This window comes from Oryctolagus cuniculus, chromosome X, assembly GCF_051225735.1.
Source record: "Oryctolagus cuniculus isolate XC-2025 breed Fujian yellow rabbit chromosome X, ASM5122573v1, whole genome shotgun sequence".
Classification (NCBI taxonomy): domain Eukaryota; kingdom Metazoa; phylum Chordata; class Mammalia; order Lagomorpha; family Leporidae; genus Oryctolagus; species Oryctolagus cuniculus.
This window is the reverse complement of record NC_142888.1, coordinates 53,359,589-53,384,950: the sequence shown is the minus strand read 5'-3', so window position 1 is coordinate 53,384,950 and position 25,362 is coordinate 53,359,589. Positions and strand designations below refer to the sequence as shown.

The 25,362-nt window shown below is 39.9% G+C and overlaps 1 long non-coding RNA gene across 6 annotated transcripts; it reads left to right on the top strand.

Moving 5' to 3' along the window:
* The first annotated feature begins 3,553 nt into the window (after window positions 1-3,553).
* On the top strand, window positions 3,554-24,943 carry LOC127484872 (uncharacterized). Of its 6 annotated transcripts, none has more exons than XR_016227852.1 (7): window positions 3,554-9,413; window positions 13,200-13,338; window positions 14,671-14,878; window positions 15,154-15,370; window positions 16,360-16,524; window positions 17,531-18,708; window positions 24,603-24,943. It is a non-coding gene; the product is annotated as an uncharacterized LOC127484872 (long non-coding RNA). The 6 variants fall into 6 exon arrangements; XR_007912057.3 differs by having other exon boundaries at window positions 17,476-18,708; XR_016227855.1 differs by having other exon boundaries at window positions 5,591-9,413; window positions 14,738-14,882; window positions 17,476-18,708.
* Window positions 24,944-25,362: the final 419 nt, after the last annotated feature.

Genomic DNA, 25,362 nt, shown 5'->3' with positions numbered 1-25,362 from the left:
CCGCCATTTTAGAGTTGCCTCATAATTTGGCTGACTAGTCAGTTGTGTTAAATCTAAATTAGGAAAGCAAGATGGATAGCGGGCGAGGCAGAGGTAGTCATGTGCATTGCACGAGCTAAAGGTAATCGAATCAGCTGACTTGGTGCTTGTTAGCAGCTTTGCATGAATTGTACTGGGATGCCGGAAAACAAGATTGTCCTGCAGCAGTACGAGGCGTTAAGTTGAAAATGAGACAGGACTTAAAAGTGCTGGGCTCAAAATGGCGCTTTTGCCATTGCAGCGTTTCTCAGCATGGCTCCCTGTGCTTTGTTAAATCGTCTAAAATGGCGGATTCAGTTCGGCCGCAACGTTAAAGTGGCGGGAAGGCCACATCATGATGGGTGGGGTCTTTTTTTGTAATGCGCAGCATGATGGTGGCAGAGTTCGGTCACACAGTGAAAGATGGCGGCTGAAACCCTTGCCGCAGTGTAAAATATGGCGGGCGTCTTTGTCTTTGCCGTGTGCATTTCGTGGCGGGTTTTGCCGCAGGGACAATATGGCTGACGATATCATGTGGTTATCATGGAGATTTGTCACGTGGACGTCATGGCGCGTTTTTGCTCGGTAAATTGGCGGGCTTTGCGCAAGGTGGACCTGCGGCATTGTTAAAGATGGCGGGCGTTGCCGCATTTTGCCGGTCAAAGCAGGAGAAAACCGGGTGCTGGATTGCCGCATGACTTAACCAATCAGAAATGAGGGTGGATTAGGCACAGCCAATTAGCATGGAGGATGGAATTAGACTGTCGATGCACTGTCCAGTTACTGAGCGAGGATGTGGGTGAGTTAGCATGGCTCTTTGCAGCTTTCTTTTTTCAGCCAGTCAGGACGAAGAAGTGGAGCGGCCATTTAGTGTGCCCCTCCCAGTGGGTGGTATTAAAGTTCTTTCCAAGGTCTTTTCAAGGACATTTGGCCTTTCTACCTCCCTTCCCTCTTGTTTGTCCTCTCCTCTCCAGACATGGTCTCTTGCAGTGCTGGATATCTGGCTATGTGGGCTGAACCTCACCCACATTCCTCTGTATTGATGCAATGGCCTTTGGCTAATCTACTCCCGCCCTGGCCTGTGGTCCTCCCTGCACTGTGGCCACCGGCAGTGCTCCAGGCCTGCCTGGTGTGGACATGGTGGTGAGCTGTGGCAAGGACCAGAATGGATCACAGATGATCGAAGGGAAATCCTGCCTTTCTCAGGAGGAACATCTACCCCGTGGCTAATGCTGGGGTCGGATTTTGATTTATATTATTTTTTTGGATGTCAGTCTTAATAGTCTGACTATGTGGTTTGCTGGTGTTCCAATTTAAGTCTTAAGTGACTAGTATAGAAATGTATTTTGTGACTTTTTTAATTTGTAGAATTAATTTTAGTTGCACTTAATGAGCTTTCATTTTGCATTCCATAGAATTCCTTAAATTTCTCTATAAATTCATAAACTAGTTTTGGTAGTAGATAGTCAAATTCAAATCATCTGACATTTAAAAACTTTTATTTCTGATTATGTTCTTTGAAATTGGCTTAACAAACTACTTCCCTTCGAATCTGTCAAGAATTTTGTAGCACAGAAACAGTTAATTAAAAAACTTCATGACCAAGAATAATAAAGTATTTGAAGGTCTTCACACCCACCCAGGCCTTGCTTTATTCCTATACTTGATGCTGCACTAATTGATTAATGACCTACCTACCTATCAGGCAGGAAACTTGAATTTCTGTGGTCTTGTGCCCTCTAATCAGACACATTGTATTGGAGTATTAATGCCTACATTTCAATTTTGTATGGTTTCCTGCCTCTCCAACCTTGCTCACAGCAACCCCCAAGGGTAGCCCGAGCTATGTCCATGCCCCAGCCCCGGCCCCAGCCCCAGCCCCGTCCCCAGCCCAGTCCCCAGCCCAGTCCCCAGGCCCAATCCCAGCCCCAGCCCCAGCCCCTGCCCCGACCCCAGCCCCAGCCCCGGCCCCGGCCCCGGCCCCGGCCCCAGCCCCAGCCCCCAGCCCCCAGCCCCAGCCCCAGCCCAGAGCTCCCCACTCCAAAACCCAGCCCTAACCTCAGTCTTAGCCACTCAGCCAAAGCTTGGCTGCTCCCTAGACCCACTCCAATTTTCATTTGTTGAGCACTCAATAAGTTGTCCGTTGCTCATCTTATTTTACTGGCATTGATGATCTTAAATGCTGACCATCTGAGTTGCCATTTTCAGTTAATGCATACAATTCCTTTTGTCCATGGTCCTATGTTAAAGACTTCCTGTACTCTGTATGTTAATGTTAAGAAATGTTAACTGAGAACTTCATATGAGGGAATTATTGCCCATAATTCGAGTTACTCATCAACGTCTCAATCCCTTGCCTTTAAGGAAGGAGAAACCTTTCCACTGTCATTGCTGCAGTAGTTGAAGTCCCGGTTTTCTGAGAAGTGCTCAGTGGTCTTTTCTCATGTACTGTGTTGACCACCTAAAGCTCTGCATTGAATGAAACTCTAATTTTCCATAATCCTACCCATTGGATTAGATGTTAGTCCAAACCGCATTTGTATTCAGGGGGAGCAAACAACCCAAGTGTTTTGTGGAACAATTAATGTGCTCAATCCCAGGTGTCAAACTTATCCATTAAACAAAGATACTCTACTGCCCATCTTGCTCTGCATTTGGAAAGTCCTGCTGTTCTTGAGCAGTTAAAGTACAGTAATTGTTCATTGTCTTGCCCATTAATCATGAGGACCTCCAATTCTCTTTGTATTTGCCTTGAGGCAGTGCTAATCACCTGAGACTAGGGTTTTTTTCCTCTTCCCAGTAACAAACATCACAATTGTCCATATTCCTGTTCTTTACAAATAAGGGCATTTGCAACATTTTTGCACCACAGCAGAAGTGCTCATTCTCAAAGCCCCTTCTCTTGAAATATGGATGAATACAACTACAGTTGTATATTGTCCTAACAAAAGAAACCCACCTATGCTCTTTGCTCCTAGGTTGTGCAACTTGCCAACCACTTTGCATTAATATGTAAAACCTTTCTTTCCCATGGCCACATCCTTTAATGTAGGATGTCCTCTACCTCTATACTATATTGCACTGAGGAGTTGACTACCCGAGATCCCTTCTCTTAAACAGTTGAAATACATTAATTGCATATCATGTGTGTCTTACACAACAAAAATGTATTTGCACCCCATTGTATCTTTTGGGTGTTGTCACTAGGGGGTGCACATTATTCAAGAACCCAGCTCTTGGACAGTTAATTTGCAGTTACAGTTGTCCAGAGTGCTATCCACTGAAGAAGGGCCAATATATCCTGTGTGCATTCTATAATAGTGGGATGATCACCCAAGGTTACTTTCCTTGAGTTGATGATGCACGTAATTGCATTTGTCTATGATCTTGTGCATTGGCCTCATCCACTCCCTTCATTCTGGGAGACCTTTCCTACTCAAGATCTGCACTAGGACAGTTGATATGCGCAATTTTAATTTATTAGAATTGAGTCTTTTTAAAAGTCAAAATCCCTGCCACTTTCTTTGCTTTACATCAAGAGGGTGCTTGATTACCTGAGGCCCCTTGTCTTGATATTGCTGATATCTCCTGTTATTCTGGGATCCCATCCCCTCAGGCTCCATTTGCATTGCCTTAGGGGATACTTGGGACTATAAATGTGCATATTGTGATACAAAATAACCCTAGGGTCCCATCCCTTCACATCTCCTTAGCATAACAACCAGAATGCTGACTAGCTATGGCTGCCTTTCCTATACCATTGGAATGTGCACAATTAATAGCAATCTATTCACCCTCAAATTAGAGCAGGATACCATCTTCTTGCCTAATTTGCATTACTGCAGAGGCTAAGATTTACTCTTTTGAATTGTTAATCTTATACTTTCAGTCCTGTATTCCTTACCTGTATACCAGGTAAGGACTCCACCCACTCTATTTGCATTACAGCAGGAGGTACTTAAAGCCACAGTGCACAATCTTAATTGTTCTCAACACACACTCAGTTGTCCAGAACTGTCTTTTAGATCAGGACTCCTGTACTTATCAAAGCAGAGAATGATAACCGACATAAAATCCTCCTTTTGGGTCTGTAGTTGTATATGATTGCATCTGTCAGTGATCCTTCAAGTTAGACTTGGGACTCTGACTTTTCACACCGTCTTTGCTTTATTGCATGAGACAGTGTTCACTTAAGGCCCCTTTATTAAACTGTTAATGTAGTTGCATAATGACAACTACATTAGGATTCTTCCCCTTCAAATTCCCAAAAAAAAGTACTATAGGAATGCTGACCACTGATGCTTTAATTTGTGGCCTACTAATATAAGTGATGGTATTTGTCCTTGAGTGCTTATATGCACCAGAGAAGGAAATCCCTCCTCTCCCGTCACCAATTTTACCTTGTCTTCAAGCAGGGATGCTGATTCCATAAAATTCTTATGTTTATATAGAAATGGGACACAGCTGTAAGTGTGCACAGCCAAGCACCTTGGATATTAACGTGTATAACTGCACGTGGCTCATCCCATTTAAATAAGATCCTACTATGAGGCTCCTTTTGCAGTACAGCAGAGGTGCTGATCACCAAGGCCTATATTGGCCTGTTAATGTGGGTGACTGTATTTATCCAGTTTCTTGTATACTAGACAAGGAAGCCTCCCTTGCTCACCCCTCCCCCACCTTTCCTTTCCTTTCTAGCACAAATGCCCACTCCATAAATCTTACATTGGGAGAACAAGGTGCACAATTGTAAAGAAGCACAGCCATGCACCTTGGATGTTAACGTGCATAACTTCACGTGGCTCATCCATTTGAATAAGATCCTACTCCTTTTACAATACAGAAGGATGCTGATCACCAAGGCCCCACATGTTGGCCTATTACACGGGTGATTATATTTGTTCAATTTTCTGCTTTCTAAAGATTTACTTATTTATTTGAAAGGCAGAATTACAGAGAGAATCTTCCATCTGCTGGCTCACTCCCTAAAAGGCTGCAACAACCTGGCCTAGGCCAGGCTGAAAGCAGGAGCCAGGAGCTTCCTCTGGGTCTCCCACATTAGTGCCGAGGCCCAGGGACCTGGGACATCTGCTGCTTTGCCAGGCATACCAGCAGGAGTTGGAGGGGAAGTGGAGCAGCCGGGTCTTGAACTGGCACCTATATGGAATGCTGGCACTACAGGCTGTGGCTCTAACCTGCTGTGCCACAGTGCTGGCCCCCAGTTTCCTGCTTTCTCTAGACAAGAAAGCCTCCCCTGCTCCATCGCTAACCCCATCTTCCTCTCCCTTGCAGCAGAGGTGTCCATTCCATATGACCATTACAGTCAAGGTGCACAATTGTAGTGACCACAACCATGTACCGTGGACATTAATGTACATAAGTGCACAAGGCTCATCCCATTTTGTGGTACAGCAAGAATGCTGATCACTAAGGAACCTATTATTGGCCTGTTAAGTGGTTGATTATATTCGTCCAGTTTCCTGTGTGCCAGAAAAGGCATTTCCCACTGCTCCTCCTGGCCCTCATCTTCCTTTCACTTCCAGTTCTGATGCCTAATCCATAAGACATTACATGGGAACAGTCAAGGTGCACAATTGTAAGTGACCAAAGCCATGGATCTTGGATATCAACGTGCATAACTAACTACATGCGGCTTGTCCCATTTTGATTAAGCTCCTACTCTCAGAACCCTTTTGAAGTATAGCAGAGGTGCTGAGAAGTAAGGCCTGTAACCTTGGCCTGTTATGTGGGTGATTATATTTGTCTGAGTTCCCATGTATTAGACGAGGAAACCTACTTCCTTCCACCCTCTGCTGCTCCTAGCGTTTTCCTTCCAGAAGAAATGTCCACTCCATAAGACCATTACATGTGGGCAGTCTAGTTTCACAATTATAAATGCCATGACCATGCACCTTGGACATTAATGTTCATAACTGCATGTGGCTCATCCTATTTAAATAAGATCCTACTCTCAGGCCCCATATGCAGTACAGCAGGGGTGCTGATTACCAAGGCCCATATTCTTGGTCTGTTAAATGGGTGATTATAATCTGTGTGCTAGACAAGAAAGTCTTTCTTGCTCCAACCCCAACCTAATCTTCCTTTCCATATCAGCAAAGATACCTACTCCATAAAACCATTGAATTTGGACAGTGAAGGTGCACAATTTTAAGTGACCACAATGCACCTTGGACATTGATGTGTGTAACTGCGTGTGGCTTGTCCTATTTAGATGAGATCCTACTCAGACCCCTTTTGCAGTACAGCCGGGGTGCTGATCATCAAGGCCCATGTTCTTGGCCTGTTATGTGGGTGACTATATATGAGTTCCCATGTACTTGTTCATATTCCTGTACAGTAGGTAATGCTAAGCCCACCTACTACTTTAATATCTTAATGTTTGTACAAAATAAATGGTTTTTACTTGACCACAACTGGATGCCTTTGACATTAATGTATGTAATCATGACATGGTTCATCCTATTTGACCAAGATCCTATCCTCTTGCTCTCCATTTACAATGTACCAGGGATGCTGACCTCTAAGCTCCCTTTTCTTGGTTTGTTAATGCACATAATATATTTGTCTGGGTTCTTGTGCATTAAACAAGGATAGCCCACCTCTGAGTTCCTATGCCTTTTAATAGGTGGTTTCCACTGACTCAGACCTTTGAATTTGGACAATTAATATGCATAATTGCAGTTGTCCACATCCCCATTACTTCCAAGACCAATGTACCTCCTTTACATTACTGCAGGGGATACTGCCCCCCCCCAGATCCCATCTAGTGGATCATGAATGTACATAATTGAAATTTTCTTTTGTCTTTGTCAGTAGCATATAAAGTCTTATCCCCTCACTTTTCCTTAGTAGTACAGCAAGATGTACTGCTCAACCAAGGCCCTCTTCGTTTGGCGGGAGTGTTAAGTGCAATTCCATTTTCTCCTGTACCCTTCACTAGATAAGGGTCCCATCAACTTCCTTAGCATTTTCAGCAGGTAGTGCTCACTACAAAGGAATTTTTATTTGGAAAGCTCACATACATGAACAGTTTGCTAAGTATGTCCTATACCAGAACTCCTGTAATCTCCCTGCTTTACAGCAGGGGGTGCTATGCACTCAGTGCCTTGTCTTTTGGATTTAATGTGCATTAATGCAATTGCTCCTCTCTTAGGGTATCACTTCCTTATACTCCTTTTTTTTTGAATCAGGGGCATATTAACTATGTATTGGCCCCTTTTCCATGAATATTAATGTACATAATTGGTCTGTGGACCTATGTGGTAGAAAAGAACCCTATGCTCCTACCACTGCCTTGTGATTGCAGCTGAGGAGAGCTAACCATAACCTCAGCTCTTGGGCAATTAATATGCAACAATAACACTTATTGAGAATACGGATTGTCAGATGGAAACCCTGTACCCTCTTCATTTGTAACAGGGGTGCTGACCAACTGTGACACCTTGAACTATTAACTTGAATATTTGCACTTGGGCTCCCCCTTTCTGTTAGACTGGAGTAATACACCCTTACATAACCTGTGCATTACTTCAGGGTGTGCTGGCCACTCCAAACTTCTCCTTGGACTGTTCATGGGCACAATGACAATCAATGGTTCTTTACCTCTTTGAAACCTCTCCTGGGACTGTTAATAGGCACAATGGCAATTATCAATGGTTTTTTTCTCTCCCTGGCATTGTTAAACAACACTTTCTTTCCCATGGTGCAATAAATTGTAGTATGCCATGCATTTGTCCATCAAAGAACAACCTATATTTCCATTCCCAGGTAGCCATGGTCTCACCATCTATGCAAGGTTTTCCCTCTCCATTGCCCCTTGTGTGCCCTTGGACCCTTCTCATGGACTATTAATGCTCACAGTCCAGCCATTTGAAAAGATTGTGCTCCTTCTGTCCCATCTGCCCCCACCTGGTCCATTTTGCCTCTTTTGGTATGTAATGTTGACTGAACAAGGCCCTCTCTCTTCGACTTAAAATGTTAATCCCAAATGCCACTGTTTTACCCACTTTGCATTGCTGTAGTGGCTCAGTTGCACTTTCCTTGGTCCCGCCCATTAGACATGGACCCCTCCCACTTACTTTGCATTGCTTCTGAGCACTGCTGACTACCCAAAGCCCTTTCTGTGTTATTAATGAATGAACACAATACTGATTGTCCCACTTTGCAGCCTGTCTTTAAGATCTCTCTACCACTTTGATGTGTTTGTGCAGCATTCATTAACAAAAGCAGGCCTGGAACTATGTGGATGAACCTTCATTTTTTTCCTGCAATTGCTAATTATTCTGATTTCAATTATTGTCACAATCTGGGTACAGGAGTCATTCCTTCCCAGCTCTATTATTGCTTTATTGTGCAAAATATTTACAGCACATCAGGCTCAGTGAGCTGAAATACCATCCTGTATTTTGGGTATTTAACATATAGTGATCAGTTGATTGGAGGAGAGTTGTGATTTTCTTTGCATTCTTCTTCCAGAGAAGATTGCCTGGTTAAGAATCTTTCTTTTGTGTATTGCTGTGGTGCTGTGCCGACTGCTAGGATACAACCAGAAGCGTTGTTAATTGCTTGTTTTTTAAGAAAGACATCTGGATTACAAGGTGGAATTGATAGGCTGGTCATTAATTTTTTTAAGCTGAAAAGTCCATTTATACTATGTACTTAATGATCAGTGTCTCTCATTTTACCGAGTGTGGTGGGTCTGTGGATAGACCACTGTGACTCTTGTATTATAATTATGGCATTACCAAAAGGGTTCTGGAGTGGAGTGGACCTCTTTAAGATCAGTATCTTTGGGCTGTACTACCATTTTAAAATCAATCCTTGTTTGGTTTTTACCACCATTTGCTTTTAGAAAAATGATCTAAATGTTCTAATCCTTCAATTTCTTCATCTGGAGCACCAGCCTCTAATTATTTCAAGAAGATGGCTATAAAAATGATTAAATGAGAGAACATAATGCTGAGGTGCTTCTGAAAACCATAGGTCACCATTTAGTTCTGCTAATAGCTTGAAGCATCACACTGAAGTGAGGACTTAACCATAGAAATGATGGGATCAGTTTCCCCATTTTATAAGAAAAATAAGCCATTACCTCATCATTCTTCTGAACATAAATCTCAGCAGTGGGATAGCTGCCTAGTAAAAAGGAGTAATATCCCGGCCTCTAGTGTACAGTGTCTTATGCCAAAGGAGTATTTAATGTGGAATTGCTGAAGCACATAGCTAGTCATCACAACAGCAGTTCTTTGTAACCACTGAAAAAGGATACTATGACTCTGAGAAGGATGCCGAAAGATCAGCCCAGCCCAGGGTGCAGTTTGCACTACTGGCTCCTTGGACAGCTGCAAGAAGAGTCTCTGGCTCTTTAAGATTCTGTAAGTACTACTTTGTGGCTATTAAGTAATCTTTTCCCTATGCTGTTTTCTTTCTCTTAAATGCCACCCATAGAAAAGTGAGAGGGTCCTGCAAGTCTCTTGGCCTCTTCCCAACTTGTCTGCAATATATATTTGTGTGTGTGTGTGTGTGTGTGTGTATATATATATATATGTTTATATTTGTAAACTGGTAGAACTATAGAATTAATATTGTATACCCAGCCCTATGCTAGGTTACACTGACATGAGGGATGGAAGTGATATCATCCTATGTGATTTTATTTCTGAGATTGTTGTTGAGCCAATATAAGTACACTTCAAATAACTGTAGGAAATGATTGTCAAGTGTTGTGTGAATTATGAAAGTTTGTAAAAGTGATTTGAAGTTGATAGGATAGAGTTCAAGGAGATGGGTTTATTCTCTCTCTTTGAGCCAGGATATGATTGACGCAGCCATCTGTAATCCAGTTGGTGTGTTTTAATGTCATTTTTTTAACCTCTTTACCTCTTTTGGAGGTATGAAGAGAAAGGGTCTAGTCATTGTGTTTGACTGTTTGCCAAGCTTGGCAAAGTGATGATTGTCAGTTTTATGAGCCTGAGATTTTCAAGGGTCAGGGTTTTGGGGTTATAAGTTTGATACTTTGGCTGCCTTTAATTTGGAATCTCTTTGCCTAGAGCAATGGAAAAGAATGTTTTACAAAAACAGAGAAACAAATAACAACCCTTGATCTTGCCCACTTTATGCTATAGTTTATATACCCTTTTTCCTAAGCCTTTTCAGCAGGTACCTTGGTAAGCTAAAAGAAGCTTATCCACCTTGATGTAAAACAAACACAAAGAACCAGCTGAAAAAACATTCTGTAACAAAATTTGAACCTCTTTTCCTGCATATCCATGTATTCGAGCAGGAGCAACAAGAACTATGTATGCAAACTGGGCTTTTCTCTTAACTGCCCATTTTAATTCATATACATGTTTCCTCATAGCTTGTTCTCCCCTCTAATGCCTAATGGCATTTTCTGGCTAAGGGAGCATATATATGATGGTATGCGTCATGCTCCTGAATCTTCTTGGAAACAGGTCTGTGACATTGTTTCTTAAACTTAAGTTACGCTTCAGGATGAAAACCTTTTAAAGGAGTAAAATTTTCTGAAATCCTGAAAAATGTGTTTTGTGGAACACTGACTTAAGATTGCTATTTGAAATGGAAACATGTTTTCTAATTTCAAGTTATTTTTTGTCAAAGACATGTTTTATACAATTCATAGATTTAGGGGATCCATGAGAATATATCCACAAACCCCCAGGGTTCTTATCACCCCAATTTGAGAAACACTGGTCTATGCTCAAGAATTCTTTGATTTCTGCTAATCAGATCATCATTCAATAGCCATATACAAATATAGCGATTATTGGCATGTTTTAAAGGAATCAACTTAGAGTGGTTCTGTACCGTGACTCAAATGGATGGATGGCTCGATTTTAGGTGGATTGACATCTGTTTAGATCCAAAGGTAAATCCTGGAGTTTTAATAAATTTCTTGAAATAATCTTTGCCCTTAAGAAAAATCTCTGGCAGTTGTTAAAAGAGATGCTCTATGCTCTGGAAATGTGGGCATCTTCAAAGTTGAGATAATCCTTGTGTTAATTCAAATATTTATTGTGCCACGCACTGGAATAAATAGCAAAACTAACTGTTGGCATACTACATTTTATGGTATGCTTGTTAGTATGATTGCCATTGCCTGCAAACTACACAGCATTAAAGTTTCTCAGCCTTCCAGGTCTCCCTTGACTGAAAACTACCTATTAAATAACTGCTTTTATTTTATAACATTGACTAGGCTTTCTAGGAAAATTGATGCTGAAGAACAAAGTTTAATTTGTTCTTTTGTCCAAGTGTCTTTTTTTTTTTTTTAAACAAAAACTCCACCATTTGCCATCAGTCTGGCAATGCAGTCCTCTATTATGAGATGATCCAGATAATCTTGACAGTGAAATGAAAAAGTGATAAAAATTTTGTAGAAAGCTCCAATACCCCTTGAAAATACATGCATAGAGCTAAAGTTAAAAAACCTCTGCGTTGGGAGAAGATGTGGGTTTAAGTACTATTTGGCCACCTACTAGTTAAGTTGAAGCAGTCTCATCCTCTGGGCTTCCAGTCTGTCAGATGAAAAATGCTGGATAACAAGGTCATTAATTGTCCTTCTAGCTATCATGAATCTGATCTTGCAGTTATTCAAACCAGCTGGTGGCTCTGCTACTTGGTTATTATACTCAGAATATGTTGACAATTTGTTGGGTTGCAAGGTGACAGATCAAGGTGTGTGTGTGTGTGTGTGTGTGTGTGTTTATAATTTATTTGAAAGGCAGAGAGTTACAGAGAGCCAGAGGCAGAGAGAGATCTTCCATCTGCTATATCACTCCCCAAAAGACTGCTACAGCTGGAGCTGGGCAGATCCGAAGCCAGGAGCCAGGAGCTTCTTCTGGTTTTCCCACATGGTACAGAGACCCAAGGACTTGGGCCATCTTCTGCTTTCCCAGGCCATAGCAGAGACCTGGATCGGAAGTGGAGCAGCCAGGTCTCTAACTGGTGCCCATATGGAATGCCAGCACTGCAGGCGGTGGCTTTATCCACTGTACGACCTCGCTGGCCCTGACAGATTAAGTTTCAAATTTTTTGTCAATGAATATTGAACCATAGGGAAATGTATGGTCTGTTTGCTGTTCCAGAATGTATCTACTTTCTGGCCTTAGGTTCCTTTTAACTGAAAGGGAATGTTCCTTAAATATGTCATTACCATGTTAACAAAACTAGACAGCTTTAATGCTAAAGCAGCCGTTCTCTGTAAATGTGTTCAGAAGATCTAGGGAGACTGGAATAGTTATTTTCTTTTAGATAACAGAAATAGATAGTGAACTTGAGCTTGGCTTGGATTATGGGTTCAAAATTTCTTTATATCAATGTGCTTGCACATAGAGTGTTCATTTGCCACCATTAGTGGGGCTTCATGAAGAACTAAATATATATATATACACACATATGCATGATCTGTCATTTTTAACTGGAAGACTATTTGGAGGTGAAGTATCTAATCTTCAGTAAAGATAGGAAGGTTGTTGCCAAGAGATTTTGAAGCTTGTTCTGCTCCTATTGAGGGCATCATAGAACACTGTTTGGCTTTACTAAGCATCTTATCTAGAGAATATAGAGATGAGTTAGTGATTTTCCATATACTCATCTTAAGATTTGTTTGGCATTGACATAAAGGTCCTTATAATATGATAATTCCTGACCAGTTACCTGGAAGCCTATGTTTAATGAAGGTTTACCATACCGTACCATACTGTATCATACAAAGTGCTTCCATGGTTGCAAACATGGCTTATATCTGCTTAAGTGAGCTCCTATGCTATGGTAAAATCATGTAGCCAATTATTGAAAATGGTCAGGACAGTTGCACCTATAGATGTTGGTAGCAACTGCTTGCTCTGCTGCCTTATGTGTTTAAGGATTCTCAGCAACAAGAAGTCCTATAACCACAAATTTAGTCAGCCCTTAAGGTTTGACCATATTTTCATGGAGTGCTTTTTGTTCATGTGCTTAATTCTCCTGTGATGTTGTCAGTGTTTAGGGAGACCAAACAGGCTGGAACATACCTATGTCTAATGCTTCAGGTTTTACTTCCTGGTGGTTTTTTTGTTTTTGGTTTTGGTTTTTTTTGGTTGGGGTTTGGTATTCTACTGGTGCTTTGGTAGACTGCTGAGGTCCATCTTTCTTCTCAGGGTCATTCCCAACTATGTGAGACCTGAGGACTGAGAGCAGCTGCAAGAGACCTCAAGTTCAGCAGATCTTTACTTTTGAGACTCCAGACCAGTTCCAACTATTCTAAGTGGATGGCTTGCAAGTTGCCTGGAGAAAAAGGTAGTTGCCAAGCTTACCCTTGTGGGACTTTTGTCTTTGGCTTTAACTTTCTACATCTCTACTTTTAAAAGCAGAATATGGGCATCCTCAGTTCCTATACATTGTTTTTGTTCACATACACATACATTTTAACTTGAGTTTGGCCTATTTTATGTATCCCTCAGTGATGGGCTCCTGAGAGGTGTTTAAGGACAGTTATACTTGATCCCCATTTTATGAATGAAGAATGGGAAAGCAAAGCAATAAATAGCTTTCTTTCTCATCAGATGGCTAACTGGGGAGATAGATCTCAACCAAGCCTTTGAATTGGTAGACCTTTAAATTATTCTCATCAACTGATATAATTACATAGGATTTTGTTTATGAATAGGACCAATTTAGTCTGTACCAGTTCTACTTTGGCAGGCTGACTGCACTGTCACTGCCATTACCTTGTTTTAAGAAGTTGAGAGTTTTTTAATTTGTAAAACAATGAAATTGCTGAAAAGGTCGAATAGGAGAAGCCTGAGGCCTGTATAAGCTCTTTATCGGCTCCTTAGTCTTTTGTATCTGGTGTTCCTCTTGCATAGTTAGCTATTGTCATGACTAGGGTCCGTGATCACTTTTGGTTTCTCTGAATATCCTAGAACTCAGAACTCAGAACGCTGGTGGTGCCATTTTATACAAGTCATTCAAGAAATGGACCATATGGATTGAGTAGAAAACAGTTCTATGTATTTACCTTTGCAGTATTACAAGATGGCACCACATAAAGTAAAAATTACAAGAGGGCAATGCTGAAAAACTAGGTGACAGACAGATACTTGTTTAGTTTTTAAAATGGTGCTTTATGGAACAAAGAAGCTTGAGGCGATGTGGAGAATTCTTAGTGAGTGCAGAGGATCAAACCATATAGGAATTTTTCTGAATGGCTTTATGGATCTCTGGGTTGAAAAGGCTTTAACTTCTGTTAGTTTCAACCCCTTGATTTCTTGACTGCCACTATATTTTCTGATGAGAACACAAGGGCATTAATAATCTATATTCTAAGTGATTGCTCATTAATAGAGATGAGAGGATAAATCACAATGTGGGAATTTTGGTAATTATTCAGCTCTAAATTGCTTTTGAAGATGAGAGAACTTACATGGAATGTAACTGGAATGAATATTTGAATTCTCAGGTTGCTAGGCTGATAGCTAGAATACAGAGCTCAAATGTCTACTCCTTAGTCCATACAAACAAAAAGTAGGGGGCAAACATGATGCAATTCAACTATTGATGACCCATTGGGATAAACTTTGCCAGGATACTCCATTTCAATAATTTACCTTTCCTTTGTCTCTTCTCCAGATCTTCCTGGAAGAATAGGCTTGTTGCTTTACAGTGTTAGTGACCCATTCCCTTTGACGATCCCTAGGTGGAGATGGGGCATGAGGATCCTCCAGGGGAAAAGCTCACTAGCACTGGGCAACAACCCTAGGTCATGAGGTTCAACCAAGATACTTCCTTGGGCCCAGATAAGAAGATGAAATCTGAAAGACAACCACCTTGTGTCAAGGTGGGTAAGTTGTTTCTAAAAGCATAATAAGTAGTCTTGATTTTGATCTTGTTTTCTAGTATACATTGTACTTAGCTTTCCACTGAGATTGTACTCATCATTATCCTGAATCTACTTTGGTAAAAACAGCTTCCTGACTAACCTGGGAAGCAACTGGGTATGACATTGGTGAAAGTGATGATACGAAGAAGGCAGTAGGCTTCATGAGTTAGGGTATATAGGGTGGGACTATAAGATGTGGTACATGCCTACAAACCAATTATTCTTTCTTTTAGGAGAACATGGACAACAACTGCCACATTACAACACCTTGGGATGTCCATGGGATATAACACACAACAAGCTATTTGAGAAGATAAATAAGAGTTGTAGCTTTTTGCTCTGTGCCTGCTGATTGATGGATGCCACGTAGCTACGAATTAAAACATGGGAAATGACACAGTTTTCTATCATTGGGCAAGAACTAAAGGATGAGTTCCCTGTGTCCTCTAGGTCAGTGATGAGTGAGGCTGATTATAAGGATGAGGGTTGGGAGATGAAGGTGACCATTCAGTGCAGTAAATCCTGACTATATTGGCATTGTGCAGCATTCTTCATAAAGAGTGGCTGCCCCATAAATTCCATGAGATGTTTTCACGAGTTAGAACCCTTGCAATGTCATAATTGATTAGAAAGATGCATAGATTTAGAAATAGAGTTACCAGCAGAGCTTGTTAGAAAGCCTAGGACTTAGAAAGCTATGGTGAGGGTTATCTCAGAATATTTATTATAGGTAATTTTCTCCTCAGGCTAGTACCCTATGTGGATTTTCTTACTGTGGAAATGACTGCCTCCCAGAGGTACTCACATTTATCTCAGAGAGCAGCATTATCTAGTTTGGAAATGGTGCTCTATGACTGTGTTTTGGTGGTCCTGAATCAGGAGGCTTAAGTAAAGCTAACTTGAGACAGTCATTTCTTAGATGTTCTTCTTTTTCCTTCATTTTCTCTGAGGTCAGATCTTAAATATTTAGATTTTTTACTTAATCATTTAATGAAAGCAGGAGTGAGGAACATCCAGCCTGTGGGCCATATAAGGCCTGCAAAACCAATTGGTCTGGCTCTGCCAAGGCAACTACAGGTGGGACACAAAATTCAATAAATGTACAGTAGGGTAATTTCAAAGGTTGATAATTTTTTATGGTCTGCAAATGATGTTATGAATATTGAAATGGCCCTTGGCAGAGAAAAGTTCCTCCACTCTGAACTTAAATGTATAAGATAGTGTCTCTAGTGACTCATCAAGTGACACACAGCAAGATATTTTTTCATATATGTGTAGTTTCCTATTCTGTTGAATGAGGAGCCAGAAGCTTTAATTTCACAGTTTTATAAGCTCCGTGGAAACACCTTCTATAGCTCATTACTTTGACTTTTCTGTAACTCTAGCACAGTACTCAATACTTCATTTCATTTAAATGATTTCTCTCTTGTTTTTTGTAGCTCTTGAATGTTCCTTTCATGGCTGCCAAATCACCCTTCCCAAAATCAGTGCAAAGAGCTGGGTCTTCCGCAGAATCAAGAAATTTGAACATGCCAAAAGATGCCTTCCTACCTAAAGATCAACATGCTTGCTGACAATGTAGCACTTCAGAGTAGCAGAATGAAGTAAGTTGTTGGTTTTGCCGTCCTGTGGGGATTGCTCCAGAACTAATAAGCTGTTTGTTGGGAATTACTATTGGATGGGATGTGGTAGTCCCGCTTGAGGTGGGGATGAATGTGAAATGGGGAGATTACCACTCTCCCATGTTACCAACTGGATTCATTGAACAGCTCAGACACTCCAGTCTACTTACCAGTTGTGTCAGAGAAGAATCTAACAGATTAAGATGTACTGTAGAAAGAATCCTAGACTCTGAGGCAGTCATTGTAATTGTGAAGGATCTGAAAACAAAGTTGGTTTTCTAAAGGGATGGGGGAAAGATGAAGCTGTACAACATGGGGATTGACTAAGTGCTATCTAAGCACCCTTTACTGAAATTGTCACTCATCTGTGACACCTCGTCTGGATCTTATGGAAATTCTAGTAAATACTTGTAGCAGAATGTCAAGAGGCACACATTCTGTGTTTAAATCCCTTCTGTTACTCATTAGGTGTGTGACCTCTGGCAAGGACGATCTCTGATTAGACTTGAGTTCTTGTTGAGGAGTAAATCAATCATGTATGTAAAATACTTAACAGTGCTTGGCCCATGGCTAGCAAAAGGCATCCCAAAAAGTTGCAGAAGTTCATCTGGCACAATACAAGTGACCACAAGCATTATCTGGTATCAGGCCTACTTGGCATGCCTTGGTTCTATTTAAAAAATCTATAGGTAAAAATTTGCAAATCAAAGAGCATCTGTGTTGGTGATGATGATTCTTAGTAATAACTGTTATTGGTAGTAGTATAAATAATATTGGTAGTAATAATAACCTATTGTAGTTATTAATGACACTTTTTGCTTTTCTTTTGTTGTCTTCTTTTTGTGCTTATTGTGCCCCTCACTGTGTATGTCTCTTCTACTTCTTACCCTCTTCCCCTGAATATGTGCCCTTTGCTTATCTTTCGCTCCTAAGTGTGTATTTCTCTTTGTCTTTTTTCTTCCTTGTGCGGCTTTGCTCTTCTCTAAAGTGATTGTTATCCATTTCCATGTTTCTCTTGCTAATTTCTTCTATGTGTGCTTTTGCTTCATTTTCTCTTTTTGTCCCTAAGTGTGATCTCTGCCTTGTATTTGTTGTCTCTCTCTAGTTTGTCCACTTTGTTGCTGTTAACTCTTTGCTCTCCTACATCTGGCTCTTCTTTCACTATGTCTTCCTTTTGTTTCTACTCTCTGGGTCATACGCTATGTGCTTTTTTGCCACTTTCTTCTTCTACCTATCTTTCTTTGTCTCTTTGTGACCCTTCCACTTCGTGTTGGCTTGATGTTTCATGTTTCTCTGATTCTGAGCTCCTTTCTGATGTTTCTCCTCCTTTTCTTGCATTTCTCTTTTCTACCTTCTCTTTTTGCCCCTCTTGGGCTATTTTCTCTCTTTCCTCCTTTGTGTGCCTAAGTGTCTCTTTGCTATTTGTAATTGTCTACCTCAGCATCAATCTCTGCTTATTTGTGTTTCTTCTCTGCTTTTCCCCTCTCTATTAACCTTTGACTCTTTCAGCCTCTGTTTGCCTCTCTTTGATTTTTATGTAATTTCTCCTTGGATCTGTCTTTGTGTATGTGGGCATGTGTGCATATATGTGCATGTCATGTGTGATTGAGGGGGTTCCTAACCCCTTCCCAATAGGTGCAGAATGTCAGCTATCAAAATGAACAGTGTAGAAGCTGTTTCTTATGCCAAGTTACCTAATGAGATGATCAAGACCAAAACAGCACCCTAAGATCAGAACTGAAGTAAAACCCAAGACCACAAATGGATAGAAGGTGGAAGGTGCATGATGGATAAAAGACGCAAAGTGAAAGACAGATGGTTTAGACCTTGAACCTTGAGGACTAAGGTTGAAAATACAAGACCCCAAAAAAGATGAGACCCTCAGGCCTGAAACCAAACAGAAACTTTGAAAACTAATATGTACAGAAAGTGGTCTGAGTTGGACAGAAGGCCAAAGACCCAGGGTGGAGGCTGGAGGCCCAAGAGCTGGAATGGACACATGGGAAGCTTAAAAACTGAGATGTATAATACAAAGCCTAAGACCAAGTTATAGTTTGAAGACCTAAGGCCCATGGATGGAAGGCTGCAGACACAAACAACACCCAGGACTCAAGCCACCCCAGATGGACAGAAGACCCAAGCGAAACAGTGATCTCCTGACTAAAGGTTGGAAGCTGAAGTTCCCTTAACCAGAGCCCAGGAGGGGAGAAACCCGGGGAAGTCCCAAGATGAGAACCCTAAACCCCAACTCTTTTCTATTGTTGTACCTTCTACTCTTAGACATTTTGAATTTTCTCCTCCCAATTATCATATTGCCATTAAGCCTGCTTCTTTTGTGATGTCCTTCAGAAAGGAATGTGTCTTTAGAGTGGTAATATGCATGGGCCAGTCTTGAGCCAGTTTTTGTTGTAGTTTTTAGCCATTCATTTTTTTCATTTCTCTTCATGTCTATTCCATTTGAGAGAGACAACAAAATTCAATCAATATCTAGTCTGGCTTTTGGTATTACACTCAGGAGCAAGCATCTGTATAGGTTATATTGCATTTCTGTCTTCTTTTTTAATCTCAGAAGCCTTGGGCTGATGAGAAGACAAAAGCTGTTGTGGTAAAAAGAAGTGCCAGGCTATCTAGAGAAAATGTGAAGAGATGCTCTGGCCATTGAGAAGAATTAGACAAGAAATAAACAGATCATACCAGCCTTCTGAAAAGCACTAGCCAACAGCACCTTCCTTTGAGCTTATCCAGATTTCTGAGATCTGGAACTTCTAGTAATGGTTACAGATGGGTGATTGCCTGCCCAGAGTGAGGCTTACACTCCCAGCTCATTGTAAAGGCCAGATAATTTGGTGGACCACACAAACCCTATTTCTGAGTTTAACATCCACTTGTAGGTTTGAAGATGACAGAACATGAGATGATATAATGGTTTAATCCTTTGCTTGATCACTAATTCTCCCCCTTTTGTGAAGGAAGTTGATGTAAATGATTGATAATGTGTTTTTAAACACTGTAAAACACAAGACAAAAACAAGCAAGGCAACCTCATTAATAGCATATTGGCAGTCACAGACAATTAACATTTAAAAATACAGTGCCTCTTGTGAAGCATTATGTAAATGCTCATCACACATTTTCTCTGAGGTCAGATCTTAAATATTTAGGTTTTTGGGGCCATAAGCTCTCAGCATGTTTTTTTTTTTACACAACCTTTTTAAAAGGTAAGAACCATTCCTACCTTGTGAGCCAAGTGGATTTGATCTGCAGTTCAAAGTTTACCAACTTCTGTTGTAAATGCCATAGAATATTTCTGAATATTATTTCCTTTTCTGTTTGTGTCCTTGTGCTAGTCTCTAAGGATGTGTGGTCATATCCTGGTGACTTGTAGAAAAGTGTGTGAATATGTTTTATAAACTTCTTTGAAGCACTGCCAAAAACTTAAGAGTTTCAGTATTGATGAGTGAATATTGGCTGCCTATTCTGTGAATCCTGTGCTAAGCATTGGAGATACAAAGATTTAAAGCAGCATGAATAAAAAAGTGCTTTTTCAAAAGAATGTAGTACTACATAGTACTATGCAGACATAAGACATTAAGTTTTGGATAAATGAAGAATTTGTATAGTTGTGTTTCTGTTGCTCTTTTGATTTTGAGTAAAAGTTCAGTATTCTAGGCAACAGAAAGCACATGGACATGGCTTTTAAACTATAAACTATACTACAAACAAACAGGATTAACCTACCGTGATCCTCTACATTGTGGCAAATATGCTGGAGGAGTCTTCTCACAGACTAAAAGTTTCAGAAAGGAAGTGCCTATTAAAGTGCTTTGCAAACTAAAGCACTATACAAAATATCAGTGAGCTACATGTTTATGAATGAATGAACATTAACTACTTCTTACATACCCAGTATTGTTTTGGGCACTAAAACGCCCAAAATAAGTTTTCCCAAGTGATTCTCTCATGTAGTAAAAATTTAGACACAAGGAATAAGATATCAATTGATCTAATCAATAAAGACTTTCCCGGTGAGATTGAGTTAAATTATTGCTGATATGTTTTCCATACTAATGGAACGTAATGAATGTGAATGAGATTTCTAAACTACAAAATGCTATGTAATTTGAAGACTTCAGATGTTTCTGTATGAATAAAACGTTCCACAAGATAGGCATTGTTTCTACAAAACTCTCATTTGTGTTTGAACCACAAGGAGAAAGATAGTTACACAAACTAAGGGCTTAAATACTTACTAAAGGAATGATTCCATGTCAAATTGCTTATTGTGTGAACTCACTGTTACAGGCAGTGAGGAAATACAGTTTTGTATTCAATTGTGCCTGCAGCTGAGAATAAGGCAGTACATACGTTAGCATTTTGTGAGGTCTAAAGCACCATAAAAATGTTACTATGGAGTTTATTTCTCACCTGGTGCTGAATACTAGGTTTATAAAAATTAAATCACAGTTATTATACTATGCAAATAAAGCAGAAAAGTTGACTGAGGATTGAACATGCTAAATATAATATGTAAAGTGTTCAATGTCTTATGAATGCAGAGTGGATAGTAATAATTTAATATACACCAGTCTCCTTTGCAAGGCATTGAGGATGCAAAGATAAACCATCTTTTTATCTAAAAAAAGATTTTATTTATTTGAAAGGCAAGGAAATAGAGATCTTCCACCCACTGGTTTATTCCCCAAATGGCCACACTGCTGGGTCTAGGCCAGGGACAGGCTGAAGCCAGGAGCCAGGAGCCAGGAACTCCATCTGATTCTCCCACGTGGGTGGCAGGGGCCCAAGTACTTGGGCTATCTTCTGCTGCCTTCCCAGGCACATTAGCAGGAAGCCAGATTGGAAACTGAGCAGCCGGAACTTAAAATGGAGCTCATGTAGAATGCTAGCGTTGCAGGTGGAGGCTTAACCAGCTGTGCCACAACGCCAGCCCCAAAGATAAAACCATCTTTATTGTGTCCTGGGTAGCAGAGGAATGTGTATGAAAATAATGTCATTTATAAAAGGCTATGTGTACATTAGCAAAATTTGCTAAATGAATACTCTTTACTATTATCCCTAGACATAGTAACTGGGGTTACAAGAATTCATTGCCAATATTATTGAAGCTGCAATGGAGATCTCTATGTAATTCACAAAGCCTACAGTTCTATAAAGATAGGAATTAACTGTTGGCTTAATGAATACAGATTACTTTCTGTGAAGCTCAGAATTGCATATCCTATTATGTAAAAATGAACTTACCATTGTGTGATCTCACAGGAGGAAATAAAATAATAGTTGTGAGATCTGGAGCAGAAGTTACTTAACTACTAAAAAACTTATTTGATGATGATGATGAAAACATGGGGAAAAAGGATTTGTGTAAGGCTGTGGTAATGCTGAATTAAGTGAAATGATGAAATCCTGTTCATCAGAATACTTGGCTCCTTATAGAAATGATGGAAATTCTTTTGTTAAAAATCAAAGTGTTGTCTTTCCATCCAGTTTTTGAATGCTCCATGCTGACAATGAAGGTGAAGTAGATTCACCATGGCGTGGCGTAGAGATGATGAAGGAGAAAAATGAAAGGCTCAAGTTTGCTTTTTGATTCACCTGATAAACATTGTTCATGTGGAATACCCCATTCCAGGTCCTGAGCATAAGAGATGAGGTGATATGGACCTAGTCTAAAGCACTTAGACCACTGATCATAGCTGAAGATCGAAAACCATCTTTAATTTGATTTTTGGCTAAATAAATATATGAGTGCCTGCTCTCTGCAAGGTGTGATGGTTGATGAATTATGTAAATCTGGTTCAGAAGACCCATTTACTTGCCTTGGAGATCTAAAGGAAATGAAAAAAGGCAAGATTCATTCAACATAAAACAGAGACATTTTTCTTGGTTCCAGGAAACTCCAGAGTTGCTTGCTCATTTGTGTCTCCTTTCAAACCAGAACACTCCTAAAAGGATGCAGGAATCCTTCAATGTCCTTCAATTCTGCTTTTATTATAGTTCATTAGTTTAAGATGAGAATCAAGATGAAAGGACTAGTTTTAAAAGGTATTGGCAGACTGACCTGGCTTAGAGTCAGGAAGACACTTGAGAAACAACAACAAAAAAGGTGTTTCATATTTGCTATTTTTAGTAAAGATGTGTTAAATCTGAAGAACGTACTAAGTGCTGAGGAAATGAAGAAAAGCAAAAAGCCTAGGCCAAAATGTACTTTATACCCACCAGCTTATGGTGGAACCACAAGAAAAAACGTAATAAGAGCAAATTTCATAAAAGACTGCAGACCTTTCTTAACTGAAAAACTTCACACTGCAGCTGTGACTGTAAGACACAGAGAAGGAGTGATTAAATAAATAGATCTCCTTCTCTTTGGCGTGCTTTGTAGAGTGGAAATAAAAGAGGACTTTTTTATTTTTGCATTCATACAAATATTGATGAAAATGATGCTAAGCGCCAAATTAAATAGATTTGTTCCAAAGGCACTTAGCCTGATTTGGAGATGCAATAAGAAAACAAATGGAGTGATACTCTGTTAAACAGAAGTATCTATTATGTCAAGCCATTGTGGTAAATCTTAGATTAAAAAAAAAAAAACAGAAAAGATCTTGACTGAAAGACACTTGCTTATCAATTACCTCATTGATTAAAATATAGGAGGTAGTTTAATGTTCATTCATTTTTTTCACTTGGTCATTCTACAAATATATCTGGGTGCCTACTAGATAAAGAATCCTTTGGTAGGCTCTCAGTTGCCTCAGAGACATTACAAACTTGCATTCCTGCCTAGAGCATTTCTAAAACTTTGCTTTTGACCTGTTTCCTGATTACAGGCATGATTTTGTCCCTAAACAACATTGTGTGGTTTGATTCCTACTCCATATCTCTTCCTCCGCTCTGGCCACTGCAATCAGCAGGTAGCTGGGTTTTGTAGAGAACTTGCTCCTTGAGTTGCAGGAACTCTTCTTGTAATGGATGGCTCATCCCTCATGAAAAATGACTAAGACCACTGTTTGCCAGAAGGAGGGATGCCAACCAACTAATTCCCAAATCTCAGTCTCACTGGGGAACCACCCATACCTGAGCCACAGTTGGTATTGAAAAGCATTTACAGTTGTGGTCTATTTGCAATTCTTTGACCCTTTATGTGCTGACACATGGATCTATTTCAGAAACAATCCTCAGCACATAATAAAATGGAGATGGAGACATGATTTCTTTTACAACAGCTTCATAATATATACCATAGAAATGTTCTTATCATCAAAAGAATGTCAGTGGATGAAAATAGCTTAAAACTTAAGAAAGCTTGCTTAAATCTTAAGTTCCATAAAATACAAATTGGAAATGACAGAACAAAAAAAAGTAAAGTACTCTAAGTCTATGCCAGACTAGGATTTGACCTTTTCTATTTTTAAATCACTCACAGAGGGTGGGACAGGAGGGAGAGTGAAGGAAAGGTCAAATCTGTTCTAAGGGCAGTTGCCCTTTGTTCTGGATTCTGTATTGAGAGCATTACTAGCTCCAGTTATAACTTGGGATTGCTTTTTAAAAGTTTAATGCAGTTCCAATAACTGATTATTGTTGACATCAGGTCCTAATTTGCTGTATGCCTTTTGAGAAAAATTTTTGTCTGAATGGCTATCAACTAAGCCCTGGTTCAGAAAGGAATGGAATTTATTAATTGAACCAATGTGACCCACTTTCATAAGAGTTCTTTAAAGCTGAAGCTAACATTTGCTGCAGAGGAAAAAGACTATTGTTCATTGTAGTTTGTAAATTCTTTCAAAGTATCTGAACTAGTTCACGTGGCAAGCCCACAATAACATCCGTAAATGGAGAAGGGAATAATGGCAAAGTATAATTGGTGAGTGGAACAATGTAAAAGGGGATTTGGGGTAATACTTGTTAGTTTCAACTTTGTACATTTTTATTAATATTAGACTTTTTAATGTATCAGCTAGACACAGCACCCTTTCTTCAAGCAGGGTTGGGGGGTACATTTTTGGAAAGTGGTAAGGAGAAAGTAACTGAAAGCCTTCCTTTCACAGTTTCTGGCATCACTATCACTGCCAATTAGACAAGAATAAGAGAACATGCTATCATCTACTTTAGTCGCATATGTGAAGTTGTAAAGGAAACTCCTTCATCTCTTCGTTTCTGCCTCAAAGAATTCTATGCCAAAATGCTAAGATAAATGGAAGGAAGTTGGACTTGTGAACTCATGTAAAAAACTGACTGTTGATTCTTTAGTGTTTTGAAGATCCAAAAATGTTGCTCAGCATGGGTGACCAACAAAAAGCAATCTGAAGCTATCCCCCACATCGTGAAAGAAAAATTGGGGAGTTTGTTGTGTACTGTAAAATAAAATGTACTGCTTTGAGAACTTGCATTTTTAGTGTGATGGTTTCTCAATTTACTATCTTTTATTAATCTCACTGGTTATTTTTTTTTTTTAGCCTTAGTCATAAAAGTGTTATCAGGTCTCATTTCTTACAGATTCTGGTGCTTTGGCCAAAGATACTGAGGAACACAAACCTAATAATATGTTAAGAAGCAAAAAACTATTGAGAAATAAGAGTGGGACAATAGGAATAGGGTATAAACAATAAAGTTGTAGGAGTTCAGATGCATTCAGGAAGGAAGTGATAGTAATTGAAGAAATGAAGAGGCCTGGTCCCTAAGTAGGTGAAGGGATATGTGAACCTGTACAGTGTGTTATAGGCAAGAGTTTCTAATGCTTTGTTGGCAACTATACTGGCAATTACTGTTTTTGGAAGGAAGTTTTAATTTGTTATGGATCAAGTAATT